This window comes from Peromyscus californicus, unplaced genomic scaffold (assembly GCF_007827085.1).
Source record: "Peromyscus californicus insignis strain IS unplaced genomic scaffold, ASM782708v3 Scaffold_4__1_contigs__length_199733344, whole genome shotgun sequence".
Taxonomy (NCBI): Eukaryota; Metazoa; Chordata; class Mammalia; order Rodentia; family Cricetidae; genus Peromyscus; species Peromyscus californicus.
This window is the reverse complement of record NW_026294562.1, coordinates 32,470,043-32,486,209: the sequence shown is the minus strand read 5'-3', so window position 1 is coordinate 32,486,209 and position 16,167 is coordinate 32,470,043. Positions and strand designations below refer to the sequence as shown.

Here is a 16,167-nt window from a genome sequence, read left to right as displayed (position 1 = left end):
AAAAAAAACAAGTTTGGAGACTACTGCTTTTATCTTTAAGCTACTTAATATCCAAGATTTTTTTTTTCAGAAAAAGAAATCATCTGCAGGAAAGCACTAATCACAAACTATAGTTATTTTCTACTCCTCTTTCCCTTTTGTTTCCTCGGCCATTCTTCTTACTCCCTGTGAAATTCTCAACTCACTCAGAAAAGAAGTACCTTGTCTTGACTTTCATTTGCTTGAACATAATTCAGCTTCTTTTCACTAGTCATGAAAATCGGCTGGAACTCAAAATGCATTAACAACTTTTCTTATTGCCCTTGGCCAACTTCTTTTCTATCCTCTGCATTCAGCTTCTCTTAAATCTTCGCCTTTAGACCCTCTGCTCATATACTTCTACTACTAAAGCACTACCGTTAATAACAAAACAAAGCCTTGTAGTTTCTTTTCTAGCTATAAACAACTGGGTTCAACCTATCCTAAGACTCTCTTTGAAGGTAGTTAACATCCTCTTTTGTGCCCATAAGTCACTTCTAATGCCATCATTATGTAAAAGCTTCACCCTATTGCCCACTAGAACTTAGTAAGATGGTTCTTAAGTAAGATATCCATTAATTTCTGCTTTTGAAAAACCAAGGCTAGCTGAATTTAGGCATGTCTTAATGTTTCAGTGAAAATGTCTCTGACCTAAAACCAATCATTGCACAGGTGTTCAGTATTTGTGTTTCATGAATTCTTTTGTGCACTCCTTTAGCATAAAATCAAGTCCAAGTCTGATTAAAAACAGCCACTCCCCTTGAACATATTCAAACCTAAACTGCTAGTCCTTGTGTTCACACCTCAATCTACCAGAACATGGCAACTACCTGCACATACTCCACTGAACCATTCTTCCCAGTGTTCTTGTTATGAAACTAAAGGGATAGTTTCCAGTTTTTATTTTACTCAAGCTCGCTTTTATCTAGTCACTCTTTTCTCATGACCATTAACTGTAACTTAACACAAGACTTTTGGGGATAGGAAAGTAGAGGGAATATCTATTCATACAATTCAAATTCATTCAGATATCTACTAAACAATAAAGATTCAACAATAAATATACTGACAATTTGTATATATGAAATTAAAGGTATAAATATCAAAGATGATTGATACATTCAGGTTGAAACAATGGTGACAGCACCAACAAAAACCTAAAAAAAAAAATCTAAAAGCCCAAAGGAAAACAAAGAGATTTGGGTTAGAAATAGTTAGCATTTTTGAGGTAGCAGTTGTATAACTAAGTAGAAAAATTCTATGGACAGAAATAAACTATTTTTTAAAAGGGAAAGAGGTCTTAAAATAATGACCTGGAAATCTTATGATAAGCAATGCCATGGAAAACAAGTAATGTATCTAGAGGACTAAATAAAGAAACGTAAGCTCTAAAGGCACAATTGCAGGAATTACCTACAGATTTAAAAAAACAAACAAACCAGCAAAAGAACACTGAAAAGATGGGTTAAGGCATAACTTAAAAATGCAAAATATGAGACCAAAAGTTTAATTGTTAAGTGATCTAAACTCTTAAATTTCCAAACAGACTGAGAAAGAACAAAGTGAAAGCCAAGGATTGAGAAAGAGGGCATTCAATTATTAGTAAAAGCCAAGACAACCTGAGTAGGAACTACTGCAAAGACCCTTACAAGCTAAACATTTCTATGCCTTGGACATTTTCAGAAACAGCAGCAGATAAATAAACATACTACCCCAAACTGAAGACAGACCATTCTAAGTTTTTAAAACCACACATTTTGCTTAGAATAAATCTATGTCTTGATTTTATTTGAATTTAAGATTCATTGGTAAAAAAAGTTCTCTTTTACATAAAAATGTGTTTGAAAAATACCTTACCAAACTTGACAAGTTTGATTTTTGGTTAGCTAGGCCTGCTCTCCCAAACATATTACTACTACTTAGAGCTAATTCTTGCCACACAGAGTAATTTAAGAGGTCTCAGTGCAGGTTGCAGGCAGAACATAAATAAGCTCATTATTAAGTGAGTTAATAACTCATTGTCCAAATATGTTGGTGCTATCTAAAAGATACCTGAGGCAGGTAGATACATTAGCTTCCTCGCCCTGGCTCTTCTCTATATCTACCAAGCAGCAATAAGGCTTTGAAATAGATTATAAATTCGTAAAACTTTCAGATTTAGATAAACCCATCAAGTTTTGCCTTTGTCAACATGTAACAAAGTAACAAGTCTTAACAAAGATATAGGAACCTAGCAAAGCTAAAAAACAAAATTAAAATTAAGAGGATGTGGCAATTGAATATTGTGATATCTACAAAAAATACCTAATGCTTCAACTGTTCTTTTCCTCTTTCATTTCACAAATGAGAATAAAACTATTTCTATTCTCTACAAATCAGTAATTTGTATGGTTTTCTCATATATTTCTTGGGCCAATGGACCAAAACATGGGCTTTTTTGTTCTTTTTTTTTTTTTTTTTTTTTTTTTTTTTTTTGAGACAGGGTTTCTCTGTGTAGTTTTGATGCTTGTCCTGGATCTCACTCTCTAGACCAGTCTGGCCTCGAACTCACAGAGATCTGCCTGGCTCTGCTTCCCGAGTGCTGGGATTAAAGGCGTGCGAGACCGCCGCCCAGCTAACATGGGTTTTTACAAATGTGGAATCCACTGAATTACTAAAAAGACAAACTTGTTACAGAAAGGAAAAGAAAAGCAACTGCAGGGAGGAACAAACAACTGGTCTCAGCAGAGGCCCCATTTTACCATAATGAAAGGACTTCAGGAGCTGAAGAAGTGGCTCAATCAGTTAAAAGCACCTGCTCCGCAAACCTGAGGGCCTAAGTCTCACCATGAAAACCCAGGTTAGAAAGTCTGGGTGGGGTGCTCGGTAGCTGTAACCCCAATACTGTGGAGACAGGAGGATCCCCAGGGCTTACTGGCCAGCTAGTCTAGGCCTGTCTCAAAAGGGATGGGCAGTGTTCCTGAGGATGACACCCAAGTTGTCCTTTGGCCTCCACACATGTAAGCAGAGTACACATGCATGTATTTCTCTTTCTCTCTCTCTCTCTCTCTCTCTCTCTCTCTCTCTCTCTCTCTCTCTCTCTCTCTCTCTCTCACACACACACACACACACACAAATAAATTTAAAGTCACAAAAATAAATACATCAACAAATGAAGAAAAATCAGCAACAGAGTGGAGAATTCAAAATACACTACAGATGACAGATGTTATCACAAAGATAGTATTTTAAATCAATGAAGAAAAGTGATGTTGCAACAACTGGCTGCACGAGAAAAACAAAACAGCTGGAATTCAACTTCATTTCTTGACTAACAAATCCTAGATAGATCCATTCATTTTTTTCATTTTATTTATGTCTTCATTCAGCATTAGTTAAATGCTTATAAGTAGTGTGGCTATGTATGGTACAACTGCTACAGTAAAGATACATAAAATCAAAGTAAACAAACATATACATAAGTTCTAAGTTACATACTCTTAGTTCAGTCAAGAATAATTTCTCTGAGGAAGTGACCATGCAAAAAACAAATCCAAATAGGGGGAAAAAAAACCCAACTTAGGAATATGTGTTCAAAAAAAAACACAAAAACAAAAAAGACGAAGTACAAAGGACACGAGGTGAGAAATAGTTTAGGGGGGTGGTAAGATGGCTCAGCATGTAAAGAGCTTGTTATCAAGCCTAATGACCCAGGTTTGATCCCCAGAACTCATGTGGTGGAAGGGGGGCGCTGACTCCCTAGTTTGTCTCCTGACCTCCACTCGAGAGCCATAGCACATTCACCCAAACACCAAATAAATAACGGAAAGGGGGGTGGGTTGGTGTGTAGGTGGTCTGACAGGTATATAAGAAGAACAGAGTTAAATTCTTTAATATACCCAAAATGTCAGTGAAGCACTTATCTGTAAGATTACTTCATGATTTCTCTTAATGTATATTTTTAAATGGTTGATGGATAGAAAGTGAATTCAAAGGAAAAAGCAGAAATTAGGAAACTACAGGTAAGAAATGGTAATCGCTGGAACTTCAGTAGCAACATTAGAAACATACAAGCTCAGAATTGCTATTTTTAATAAGGGAAATAAATGAACTGGAGGAAACTTAAAAAACACAAGTTTTTTGGCCAGAGCTACATAGGCTTAGCAACAGTAAAACTATAATCACTACCATAACAAAACAAGCCACAAGTACAGGTTTGAACATGTCTGAAATGGTTATTACATACCAATTAGAGATAGGAAATAATTGTAGCCTCAAAACAGTAAGAGATCCTATGGCTGGTAAAAGGAGATACTGTTTATTTACTTAAGTGCGCATGTGTGTGCAATATACATATGTGTGCAAGTGCCATGCCTGTGTGTAGAACTGTGGAGGGCAGAAGTTGATATCTGGTGTATTTCTCATTGCCTCCACCTATTTTTGAAGACAGGATCTCTCACTGAACCTGGAGCTCACTAACTGGCTAGACTGGTTGGTCTGTTAAGCTCCTCACCATCCTCCCATCTCTGTTTCCCAGTCCTGGGATTTCAGGAATACACTGTCACACCCAATTTTTATGTGGGTGCTGAGGTTCATAGCTTATACAGTAAGTACTTTACCCCCTAAACCAACTCCCTAGTCAAGCAGAATTCTTAGAAAAATTTTACTTTCTTCTTATACTATTTAGCTTTTGTTAGCAGATATACACACCATTTCTTAAACCAATAAACAATTAACAATGCAAACATTAATCACCGGATTGCTAATTATTCAACACACATTAGATACACTTCAATCACTTTCTTTAGATTTCCTTAATAGCTATTTTATGTGTTTTGCTATTGGTTTGGTTTTTTGAAACAGGGTCTCATTATGTAACTCTAGCTAGCCTCAGTGTGTAGACAAGGCTGCTCTCGAACTCAGAGATCATCTTTCTTGGCCTCTCGAGTGCTAGGATTAAAAGCATGTGCCACCATGCCTTGCCTATGTTATTTTTTTAAAAATAAAATTGCAAATACTGTCAGTCCTACAACGCTAGGTCTCTAACTGGCCCCTGTTCCTTGAAATTCCTTATACTCTTTTCCTCCTAGCCTGTCTCTCAGTAGACTCCCTTTTTCTCATTCCCTACATCTTTTGGCAACACAGCGCAGTGGTTAAACATTGGCTTTTAAACCAAACCACCTGCAGTCATATCCAGGTCCTACCACTAATTAGTCTGGGCAAACTAATCTTTAAGTGGCCCAATTTTTCCATTTGTAAAACAGCTCATGAAATCAATAACTATTTTTTTAAAGATTTTATTTTATGTATATGTGTGAGTGCCTGCATGTAGACACGTGTACCATATGTGTGTCAGTGCGCCCAACGAAGCCAGAAGATGGTATTGGATGCCCTGGAACCGGAGTTCCAGATGGTATTGAGCCACCTGCTGTGGGTGCTGGGACCTGAACTGGGATCCTCTGCAAAAGGAGCTGGTGCTTTTAATCTCTGAGTCATCTCTGTGGCCTCCCAATAATTATCTTAAGAACAATGTATGTAAAGCCCTTCAAACAAGGTAGCAGTGACAATAAATGTTAACTGGTGTTAAAATGTAATTTCAAAACTTTTGCTGGGATTCTGTATATTAAAGGTAACCAAGACAGGCTCTTTATCTAGTGCTTGCTCTAGACAAGCGGTTCTTAACTTGTGGGTCACGACCCCTTTGGGAATTGAATGACTCTTTCACAGGGGTTGTATATCAGATATTTACAATTCATAAAAGTAGCAAAATCACAGTTATGAAGTATTATGGTTGGGGGGGGTCCCCAAACATGAGGAACTATATTAAAGGGTGGCAGCATTAGGAAGGTTGAGAACCACTGCTCTAGACTGATACACTAACCATGAGAGTACTGTTACAAATTAGAATGAAATAATGAAAACATGAGGAAACTAGCTAACTTTGTATGACATGAAATTTCAAAAAAAAATATTTGTAAGGTATAGTTTTACTTATAATTCTTTAAAAACCATCATGGCTTGATTAAGGCATCAACTTAGTTTTTAATGAGTCAGGCCGATTTAGTCAAAGTGGTTTTCTCTTCTTTCTTAGCAGCTCTATTATTTTTCTTATTTATGTAAAGAAAACTGATAAAAGCAACTTAAGGAAGTGAGGAATATTTGGCTCACAGTTTGAGGGTACAGTCCATCATGGCAGGCAAAGTATGTCAGCAGGAACATGAGACAACTAGTCACATTGGGTCCACAGTCAGGAAGCTGAGAGAAATGAATGCTGCTTCAGCTCACTTTCTCCTTTTTATTCAGTCTAGATTCTAGCCCACAGTAACCATACACTACTTTCTTTTTTTTAAGAAAGGGCCTCACTGCATCGCTCACGCTGGTATCAAACTTGAGATCCTCCTGCTTCTACCTCTAAAGTGCTGGTAGCAAAAGTAAATACCATCTCCTCCAGCCCACACTACTTTTTATTATATACACACTTGTCTGTCTCTCTTATTTTCTCCCTCCCTCCCTCTTTCTGTAGTATGGACGCTGAACCCACCAGCACCTTGTACAAAGGAGGCAAGTTTAGTATTACTTACTACCCCATCCATCCCAGGCAGGGTCTCACTCAATTGCCCAGGCTGACCTAATTTCAAACTTGAATTTTATCAGGTTTCTAAAACTGTATCCATTCCTTACGGGAGAGAGTATGGAGCCTCTTTACAACCCAACAAGTAATTACAGAATTCCTTTGTTCTTTAACAGTCTCCTACTTTTTAATTTCAAGTGAATATTCACAAAAGTTAAATAGCAAATCAAGTAGAAAAAGTTCTTTGCTCACAGTTTATATTCTACTGAGAGGAGAGAAATATACTATATGTAACATAAACTGAATGACATTATGTGTTAGGTTGCAAAACAAAACAAAAAACCTATTAAAAACAAAGTACATTAAAGGTGATAATGATCCAGAAGAGGAAAATTATTTAAGAAAGAAGGGTTAGAAAATTCTAGATAAGTTAGCATCAGGAAAGAAAATAAGAGAGTCAGAAATGAACATATCTGTAGTATATTCCCAAATATAAGCATAAATATTCAAAGCAAATATTAAACATGTCTTCAGTTTTGTTATTTTCTAATATTTTCATCTTCAAATTTAAAATATTCAGATATGTCAAAAATAGTTTTGTAACTGCAGGAGAAAAGTATGTAATGAGTTTTTTAAATAGCCTGTTGCCTTCTGTGTGAAATGGACTCTTCCTTTTGAGGACAAACATGGAAAATACTCTGAACTGTCTCTTGAGGAACTGTCTATTTAGTAAAATTTTAAAAGAAAGCATTTTTTGGTTTCTAGTTCTTTGGATTTTAATCTGCCTCCACGATCAAGCACTAGGATCTAAAGCATGCTCCACAACTCTGGTATAGTATTTTGTTTCAGTTTTGTTTTTTTGTTTTTTTCCAGGGTAGGGCCTCATAGAGCCTTGAAGGCCTTGAACAGCTTATTCTACCTTGACTTCCAGGTGCTGGAATTATAGGCATGAGTAATCAGGTCTGTCTGAAAAGCAATTTTAAAGACAAAAATATTAGCCAGTAAGATTGCTTGGCAGGTAAGTCTGACAACCTGAGTTCAATTCCTAGGACACGCATGATGGAAAGAGAGCTGACTTCCCCAAGCTGTTCTCTGACCTCTACATGCTTACTATTGTGTATGTGTGCACACATGCACATAAACATATAAATAAATACAGTAAGAATTAATATAAAAAATAAAAACAAAACATATGAAATGCTCCTGGGAAAATAGTATTCTGAGTGCATATTTTAGGGAAAAGTTTAATATCAACCAAAAAGGCTGAGAATATACACTACCACAAAATACATTATGCTAGTAAAGTGTAATTTCTTCCTTTAAAAACAACTTGTGTACATGTGCATGTTTGTGTGCATGTATGAGTTAGTGCAAACATGCAGGCCAGAGATCAAGGCTGGGTGTCTTTCTCCATCACTCTCTGTCTTAATATTTTGGCAAGAGTTACTTTATGTATACAAGTGTTTTACCTGCATGTATGTATGTGCATACCTTGTGCTCATGAAGGTCATAAAAGGACATTGGATCTTCTGGAACTAGAGTTATGGATGGTTGCAGAATCACCATGCAGGTGCTTGGTATCAATCAAACCTGGGTACTCTGCAACTGCAACAAGTGCTCTTAACCACCAAGCCATCTCTCCAACCCTTCCTACCTTGTTTGGAGGCAGGGTCACTCTCTCTCCCTGAACCCAGAGCTTACCAGCAGGCTACACTGGCTTGCCAGAAAGCCTTGTCAACCTGCCTGTCTCTACATCTCCCCATCTCTCTCCCAGTGCTACCATATACAGCTTTTACAAAAGCATTGGAAAGCCAGGTGGTGGTGGCACACACCTTTAATCCCAGTACTCGGGAGGCAGAGGCAGGTGGATCTCTGTGAGTTCGAGGCCAGCCTGGGCTACAGAGTGAGTTCCAGGAAAGGCACCAAAGCTACATGAAGAAACCCTGTCTCAAAAAACCAAAAAGAAAAAAAAAATTGGAGATCCAAACTCAGGTCTTTATGCTTCTTTCTAGGGAAGGTGTTTACTGACTGAGCCATCTCTTCACTCCATTTTTTTTCCTCTTAAAAATTATTTTTGTTAGCATATATTAATTGTACAAGGATGTTTCACTGTGACATGTCCATACATGAATACAGCATACTTGATCATATTCACCCTGTCACCCCTGACTCTCCATTTCTACCCTTTCACATGCTAATAATTCAACTTTAACTTTCATGATATGCCCCCCACCATTCTACATATAAGAAAAAAACATATGATAACTTGTCTTTGTGAGACTGGTTTGGATTAGAAACTGTTTCAACTTCTAACATGCTAACCTTCAAGCCTTTGCAAACCAAGGCTGTAGTTTGTACAAATTAGAATGCTATCATTTGAAAGAAATTTCATCCTTAACCAATGGAATGTATCTGAAAAGGGATATCCTTCGGGAAAGGAAGAGCCCAAGCACATTTCATGTTTTAAATTACCAATTCAAACACTTCCTGAATTTTATCTCTTAGCATTGCTTTTCACTGATTTTTTTAACACAAAAGACAAACTTCACAGATGAGCAACATTTATAAGGCAAGCAGTTTTATCTTCTATACTCACTACTTTTTAATATTTTAGTGGATCCCAACATCAAATGAACAAATGTGAACTCTAAGTCTAACATTTCTTAAAGTATAAAAACACTATCAGAAGCATTATTTCTATCTGAAAAGACTTTCAGATGTCTGTACTCAAAAGCCTTACACAGCGAAATCTGGATTCAATCCTCAGTACTAGCTATTCTACTTTTGGCTTTGAGCCTAGCCTTTAACAGCTGAGCCATCTCTCTAGCCCTACTAGCTCTTCTAAATCTTTAAAACTACAACTAGAAAACTTCTGTACTTTGAGTGAAATTAAAAAAATAAAACTGCAAAACACGCCTTTGCAGAAAAATTAAGAGTAGAAAGACAAATTAAATACCCACAATTTTACCATGCAGTTACAACTACATATTCTATAATATATAACCGCCCTGATTATTCATATTCAAACCCATTTTTTACCTATATAACTTACTTAAAATTATAAATATTTTTCAATAAAATCTTTCAACATAAAAGTTATACACTTACTATATAAACTCTAGGACTATACACAGAAAAAGTTTTTAAAAGGGGCTGAGAATGTAGCTCAGTGGGCACAGTGCCTGCCTAGCATGCACAAACCCTGGGGTTTGATCCCCAGCACTACATAAACTAGGTGTGTTGTAGGACTACACAGTGAATTCAAGGTCGGATTAGGACACTTAGGAGACTCTGGGAAGGAAAAAAAAAGGTGGGGGTTAAATCTAGCAACTTTCTACTTGGCAATAACCACAATTATTATTTTGTTGATTTTCCTTATTTCAAAGTCTATACACTCAATATCTTGAGACCTAAGTATGAATAATTCTAGAACATTTACAAGTCTCAGGTGGAAGATGATATAGCCAAAGGTTTGGTAGATAACATTACCTACCACTGAGATTTATTAGTCTTTTCCAACTAAAGCAAAACAAACAAACCTCAGGTAATGTAATAAAGATTTTAAAGATTCATAATATTATGCAAGGTTGTGGACAATGAAAATGATATTATGTAATTTTAATTTTAAAAAGCTAGCTTAAAAATGATCTGAAAGCTAAAATACAAGTATAAAATGGAATAAACTTCTTCTTGAAGTTGTTTTTCTCAAGTATGTGGCCATAGTCCTGGAACTTACAAACATACTGACAGGCTACAAAGTAAAAACACACTGCACTCCATCAAGGCATTTTTATTATATGAAATCTACAACATTCTCAAATACTTTCAAGTGAAACAGAAACTTTAGACAATAAAGTATACAGTACTAAAAATAATACCTTTTATTGGTGCCATAATATACTCTTTCTAAGCCTGACTAGCTGCTTCCTATCAAGCTGTCCAGCTTTTTATTTATGGTATATTCATTTTAATCACAATCTTCCATAACTTTTTTCTCGCCGAAGACTGATAAAGAAAATCAATTCTCACATGAAGTGCTACTTTGGTACCCTCATCTCACACTGTACACTCCAGTCTCCACATCTATGTGATTTCTTCACCTATCTACCTGAAGGAACAAGACAATGTTTACCAATATATCCAGAAAATTTTATGTACTATCAAGTCCAGAACTGCTTAAACACTTATTCAATGAGATCAATTTCATCTGGCTCAAAACTACAATGTCTTAAATAAACTATAGTAAGGGATTTGAAACTTCACTCCCGTCCCGACAATAGTAGTTATGCCACCTCTACATACCTCTAACACTCTAGAACATAGCTCATCACAGTATTCCTAAAATATGCTCCCATGGAACACACAAAGTACTTTATTATAAAGTAAGCCAAGATTTACCAACCAACCTCCATCAAGTAATTATTTTTCTCAATTTGGAGTACAAAAACAGTTAAGGTCTAGATATACTCTTTTCCATGAGGGGCTTCCTCCCATAATTGTCTTAAGCCTTTTGGACCTTTTAGAAAAAATAAAGCAAGTCACATATAACCACATCAAGGGCGCTGTGATTCTAGCATTATGCCACCTAAGTGTTCTGTCAATGGAGCTATTTTGAGAATCACAGAATATGTGGTACCTTTTACCACATCTGTGTATGTGTTTTTAAATCTTTTGGAAATAGGGAGTGCTCTCAAACCCTAGAACAAAAGATGAGATCAATAAATGTCTTACTGAGTCCTTCTATTTTCATCCCACATTTAAACAATTTCAGGGCCCTTTCTAAATAAAACTATTCTAAAACAAATGGCAATTATTATAACTAGAATTATATGCAATATCAAACTCTTAATAGTCTACAGTTCTGAACAAGAGGCAAGTCCAGATTCTGTTACTAAAGGCCCAAAGTCTCCAATGTTTAACTAGATACAAAAAAAAGAGTTCTATGCTTTGGGTTCTCTTGAGCTCCTACAAACCTTTCACTTTTTCACAAAAGAGAATGACAGCACTTGGTGGGAGGGGCTAGACTACTCAAAATAAGCATCTGGTCAAATTTTTCAACCAATTTCTGGGTTTTGATCTTAGTCAAAATAACCAAACCTCAAATTTAACTTACGACAGTATTAAAATCAGTCTACAGAATTCATTCTGATTCAATTACTGCTTGCACTTAGACATCTCAACTTTTAAAATTTGAGGCTTTTGTCCACAATAATGATGCTTTCATATTTCTATTTCCAAGGAAACCATTTTGCCAATTAAAAAGCAATTACTAAACTAATCTTCAGCTATAGTTTAAGACAGCAGTTCTCAACCTGTGGGTCCAACCTCTGGGGGGGTGGGTCGAATGACCCTTTCACAGCGGTCACTTAAGACCATTGGAAAACACAGATAATTACATTCTGATTCATAATAGTAGTGAAATTACAGTTATGAAGTATCAATGAAAGTAATTTCATACTTGGGAGTTACCACAAAATGAAAAACTGTATTAAAGGGCTGCAGCATTAGGAAGGTTGAGAATCAGTTTTAAGAGATATTTTAACCCATACACATATCATTTTAATAGCAATTTAATTGGGAAAGAATAATTTTAATAAGGATATTTAAGATTATTTTCATCAAAATATCTGAAATGTTCAAATGCAAAAATCTTAATTCACCGCCATTAGTGTCATCAACGATGGATATTTTATAATGTCAACCTTTTAAAACTAGATAAAGCTATCTTGGACTACATGTAACTATTCTTTTTCTTTTTTAAAATTATTTACTTATTTTTACTTATGTGCATTGGTGTTTTGTTTGTGTAAGCATGTTGATCCCATGGAACTGGAATTACAGTTGTGAGCTGCCATGTGGGTGTTGGGAATTGAACCTGTGTCCTCTGGAAGAGCAGTTAGTGCTCTTAACCACTGAACCATTTCTACAGCCCCATGTAAATAGTCTTCAATTTTTCAAAAATACCTCCACTGCTCAATTTTTGAAAGAATCTTAAAATGTGTCATTTTTCTAAATCTTTCTTTTAAAGATTTGTGTGTGCGTGCACACATGCGCACGTGTGTGCGCGTGTGGAAGCTAAAAGAGGCCACTGCATCACCTATGAGTTGCTTGACATAGGTGCTAGAATGTGATCTCAGGCCTGCTGTAAGATCAGCAAGTGCTCTTTACTACTGAACCAGCTCTCAGTCCATTTTCCTAAATTTTATATATAACTTCCTATTACACATTCATTCTATTCCTTTCCACTTACATAACTTTACCCCTATTTCTATTTTTTTTAAAGACAAGGTCTCACTATGTAGCTCAAGCTGGCCTACATGGATCTCAACGTGTGTGTGTACATATGTATATACACACATACATAAAAACCAAGCTGTCCTCTAACTCTTGAATGGTGGGATTGAAGGCGTGAACTACCATGCCCAGCTTAATCCCCATTTCTAATGCTAACTGGTATTTCTTGGTTGCCTCAAATGATAAATGATATTCTTTCCACAATTTAACTTTCTTGAGAATACACACATTGTGTAAAGAGAAAAGAGTCTATAGGAATGGGAAGAATCCTGGTTAGTTGTCAACTTGACACAGCTAGTATCATTTTAGAAAGGGGAACTTGAATTTAGAAAATTGTTCCCACTAACCTGGCCCGTAGTACATTCTCTTGATTGATGATTGATGTGGATGAGCCCAGATCACTGTGGGCAGTGCCACCCTGGACAGATGGTCCTGGATGGTATAAAAAGGCATGCTGTGGGATAATGCCCTTGTACACTGGTTTAATAAAACGCTGATTGGCCAGTAGCCAGGCAGGAAGTATAGGCAGGACCAGCAGAAGACGAGAATTCTGGGAAGAGGAAGGCTGAGTCAGGAGTCGCCAGCCAGACACAGAAGAAGCAAGATGACAAGACAAAACTGAAAAAAGGTACCAAGCCACATGGCTAAACATAGATAAGAATTATGGGTTCATTTAAGTGTAAGAGCTAGTCAGTAATAAGCCTGAGCTGATGGCCAAGCAATTATAAATAATATTAAGCCTCTGTGTGATTATTTTATAAAAGGTTATGGGACTGTGGGTGAGAGATTTGTCCTGACCGCAGGGCCCGGGCAGGACTGGAAAAATCTTCCAACTACAAAGGCAGGCTGAGCAAGCCATGGAGAGCACCCCTCTATCACTCTCCCTCAGTTCCTGCCTCCAGGTTCCTGCCTTGAGTCCCTGCCCTGACTTCCCTCAGTGATAGTGTTTACTATGGAACTGTAAGATTAAACCTTTCCTCCCCAAGTTGCTTTTGGTCATGGTGTTTAAAAACAGCAGCAGAAACTAAGACAAGTAGTATTAAGTATAGTTTTTAAATTAATTACTTAAAAAAGTATGTTGGGCCTTTCAAAAATACGGCATCACTTTAGAAAAAGAATAGATATCTGTAGCTCTATTTAGAATGCTTGCAAGCATTTAACCAGGTTTTGGAAACTGAAAGAACAGACCTGAGTCTCAAGCCTAATTCTGAAAGAAACAATTTAATAACCCACACAAACTTTGTTTATAGGTTTCTATGTTTAACACTATTATAAAAGCCACAAAGACACAAGCTAAAACAAGTTCTCATACTTTCTTCCCTTCCTCAATGGATCATTCTACATACCTTTCTGTGGCATGGATATGATTTTAGACCCCTACCAAAGCATACAGAATTATTTGTACTTTCTAGAAACTGTTTCATACTTTGCATTCACTGTAGTTTACCATTCTGGAATGTTCCCATATAACCCTCCTGAAAAATCCAAGAACATTATTCAACTCCTTTAAGAATCAGTTCAAGTATAAACCCTCCAGCAGCTTTAAACTACTCTTTTTCTCCTCTCACCTGCCCCGCTCCCCCTTCTCCCTAAGCTTTACGCCAACTTCCCCTCAAGTTTTGTTCTGTATATTCATTATACAATCGTTATAATAATCATATAATTATTATTTTAAATGTTTCCATACCACTTGGGGGCAAAGACTGATGTTTCATTTCTCTCTCTTCTCTCCCTCCTCCCGCCCCCATGTTGTTCTTCTTTTGAGACAGGTTTCTCAGTGTAGTTCTGGCTGTTCTGGAACTTGCTTTGTAAACCAGTCTAGCTTCAAACTCAGAGATCTGCCTGCCTCTGCCTCCTGGTGCTGGGATTAAAGGTGTGTGCCACCACTTTTAGTTTTGATGTTTTCGTTTCAAGGACAATGCCTAACTCTACTAAATATAGAAATATTTGTACCATCAACTAAGCAAGTCTAACATTTTCACTGTATGGATGAAGAAACTGAGATTTGTTTTAACATGTTCCAGGACCAGGACCACTAGGCTGCTCTCTAATGATAATGTGGCATCTTTACCTAATATACCTCAGCAAATGCTCAACAGAAAGCGCAACAGTATGGAGCAGCTCAAAAACCATTTTTTTTTTGTTACATTTATTTATGGAAGGGGGTGTGTATCTCCACAACTGAAAGTCGGAGGACAGCTTTCAGGAATCAATTCTCTCCCTTTCCCACATGAATTCCAGGGATCAAACTCAGGTTCTCAGGCTTGGCAGCAGCTGCCTTTACCCACTGAGCCTTCTTGCCAGCTTCATATATGCAGCCACTTCAAAGTCATCTTTACCATTTGAAAATAACAGTTAACTAGGTATCTAAGAAAGACATATCACAAGACAAGGGAAATCAAATAACATGGCTTAATTACTAACATACCATGTATCACTTTAAGACAGTCACAAAGTTATCTATTTCCTGACGATCCTAATCACACACAAAGTCTGTAGTATACTGTTCTAGAACATCTATATATTTAACTTAGATTCCAAGCAGCTGTAACTTTCACCAAGTTCCGCCCACTCAAAACACTTACTCAGTTATGACTCAGATTTTAAGCTAATACATTATAAGAAAATTTTTTTAGCATCCACAAATATAGTCTAGCACTTACAAAATGTTTGCATACATCAAATACTGGTACAAAAACATGAGAGACTCAACTTTATCTATTTGAGACTATCATATTACTTTTGCTACTAAAACACAAAACTTATTTCTTTTGGCCTAATGAATCAGAGATAAGTATTTTTTATTAACTTTACAACATTATAAGTTTAATTTCTAAGTGTAGACACTATTAGATCACATGGGAATATTACTGGGCATAAAACACTGGGCATAATGATACTTATAAATTTTTTGCGCTAGGCAGTTGTAGCGCAAGCCTTTAACCCCAGCACTTGGGAGGCAGAGCCAGGCAGATCTCTGCGAGTTCGAGGCCAGCCTGGGCTACGGAGCGAGATCCAGGACAAGCACCAAAACAACAAAGAGAAACCCTGTCTCGAAGAAAAAAAAAAAAAAAAAAAAAAAAAAAAAAAAACCCAAAAAACAAAAACCCCTGCATAACAGAAAAGAGTAACATGTCCTTTTGGAGGCCAAAGATTTGTTATGTACACAGTAATTTTGAAAATATCTACAGTTTACCTATATCTATATGCTACTTTCTAGAACTTCCACGAAGCTGTTCTATCTCATTCTACATGCCTGTTTTCTCCACCTGTAAAACTAGATGGACTACAAGAACTCTAGGGTT

General features: G+C 36.7%; 1 protein-coding gene across 6 annotated transcripts in view; it reads right to left on the bottom strand.

Annotated features, from left to right (window-relative positions):
* The window catches only part of Kiaa2026 (KIAA2026 ortholog), an 85,473-nt gene that overhangs the window by 66,245 nt on the left and 3,061 nt on the right, over positions 1-16,167 (bottom strand). The window lies entirely within an intron of this gene.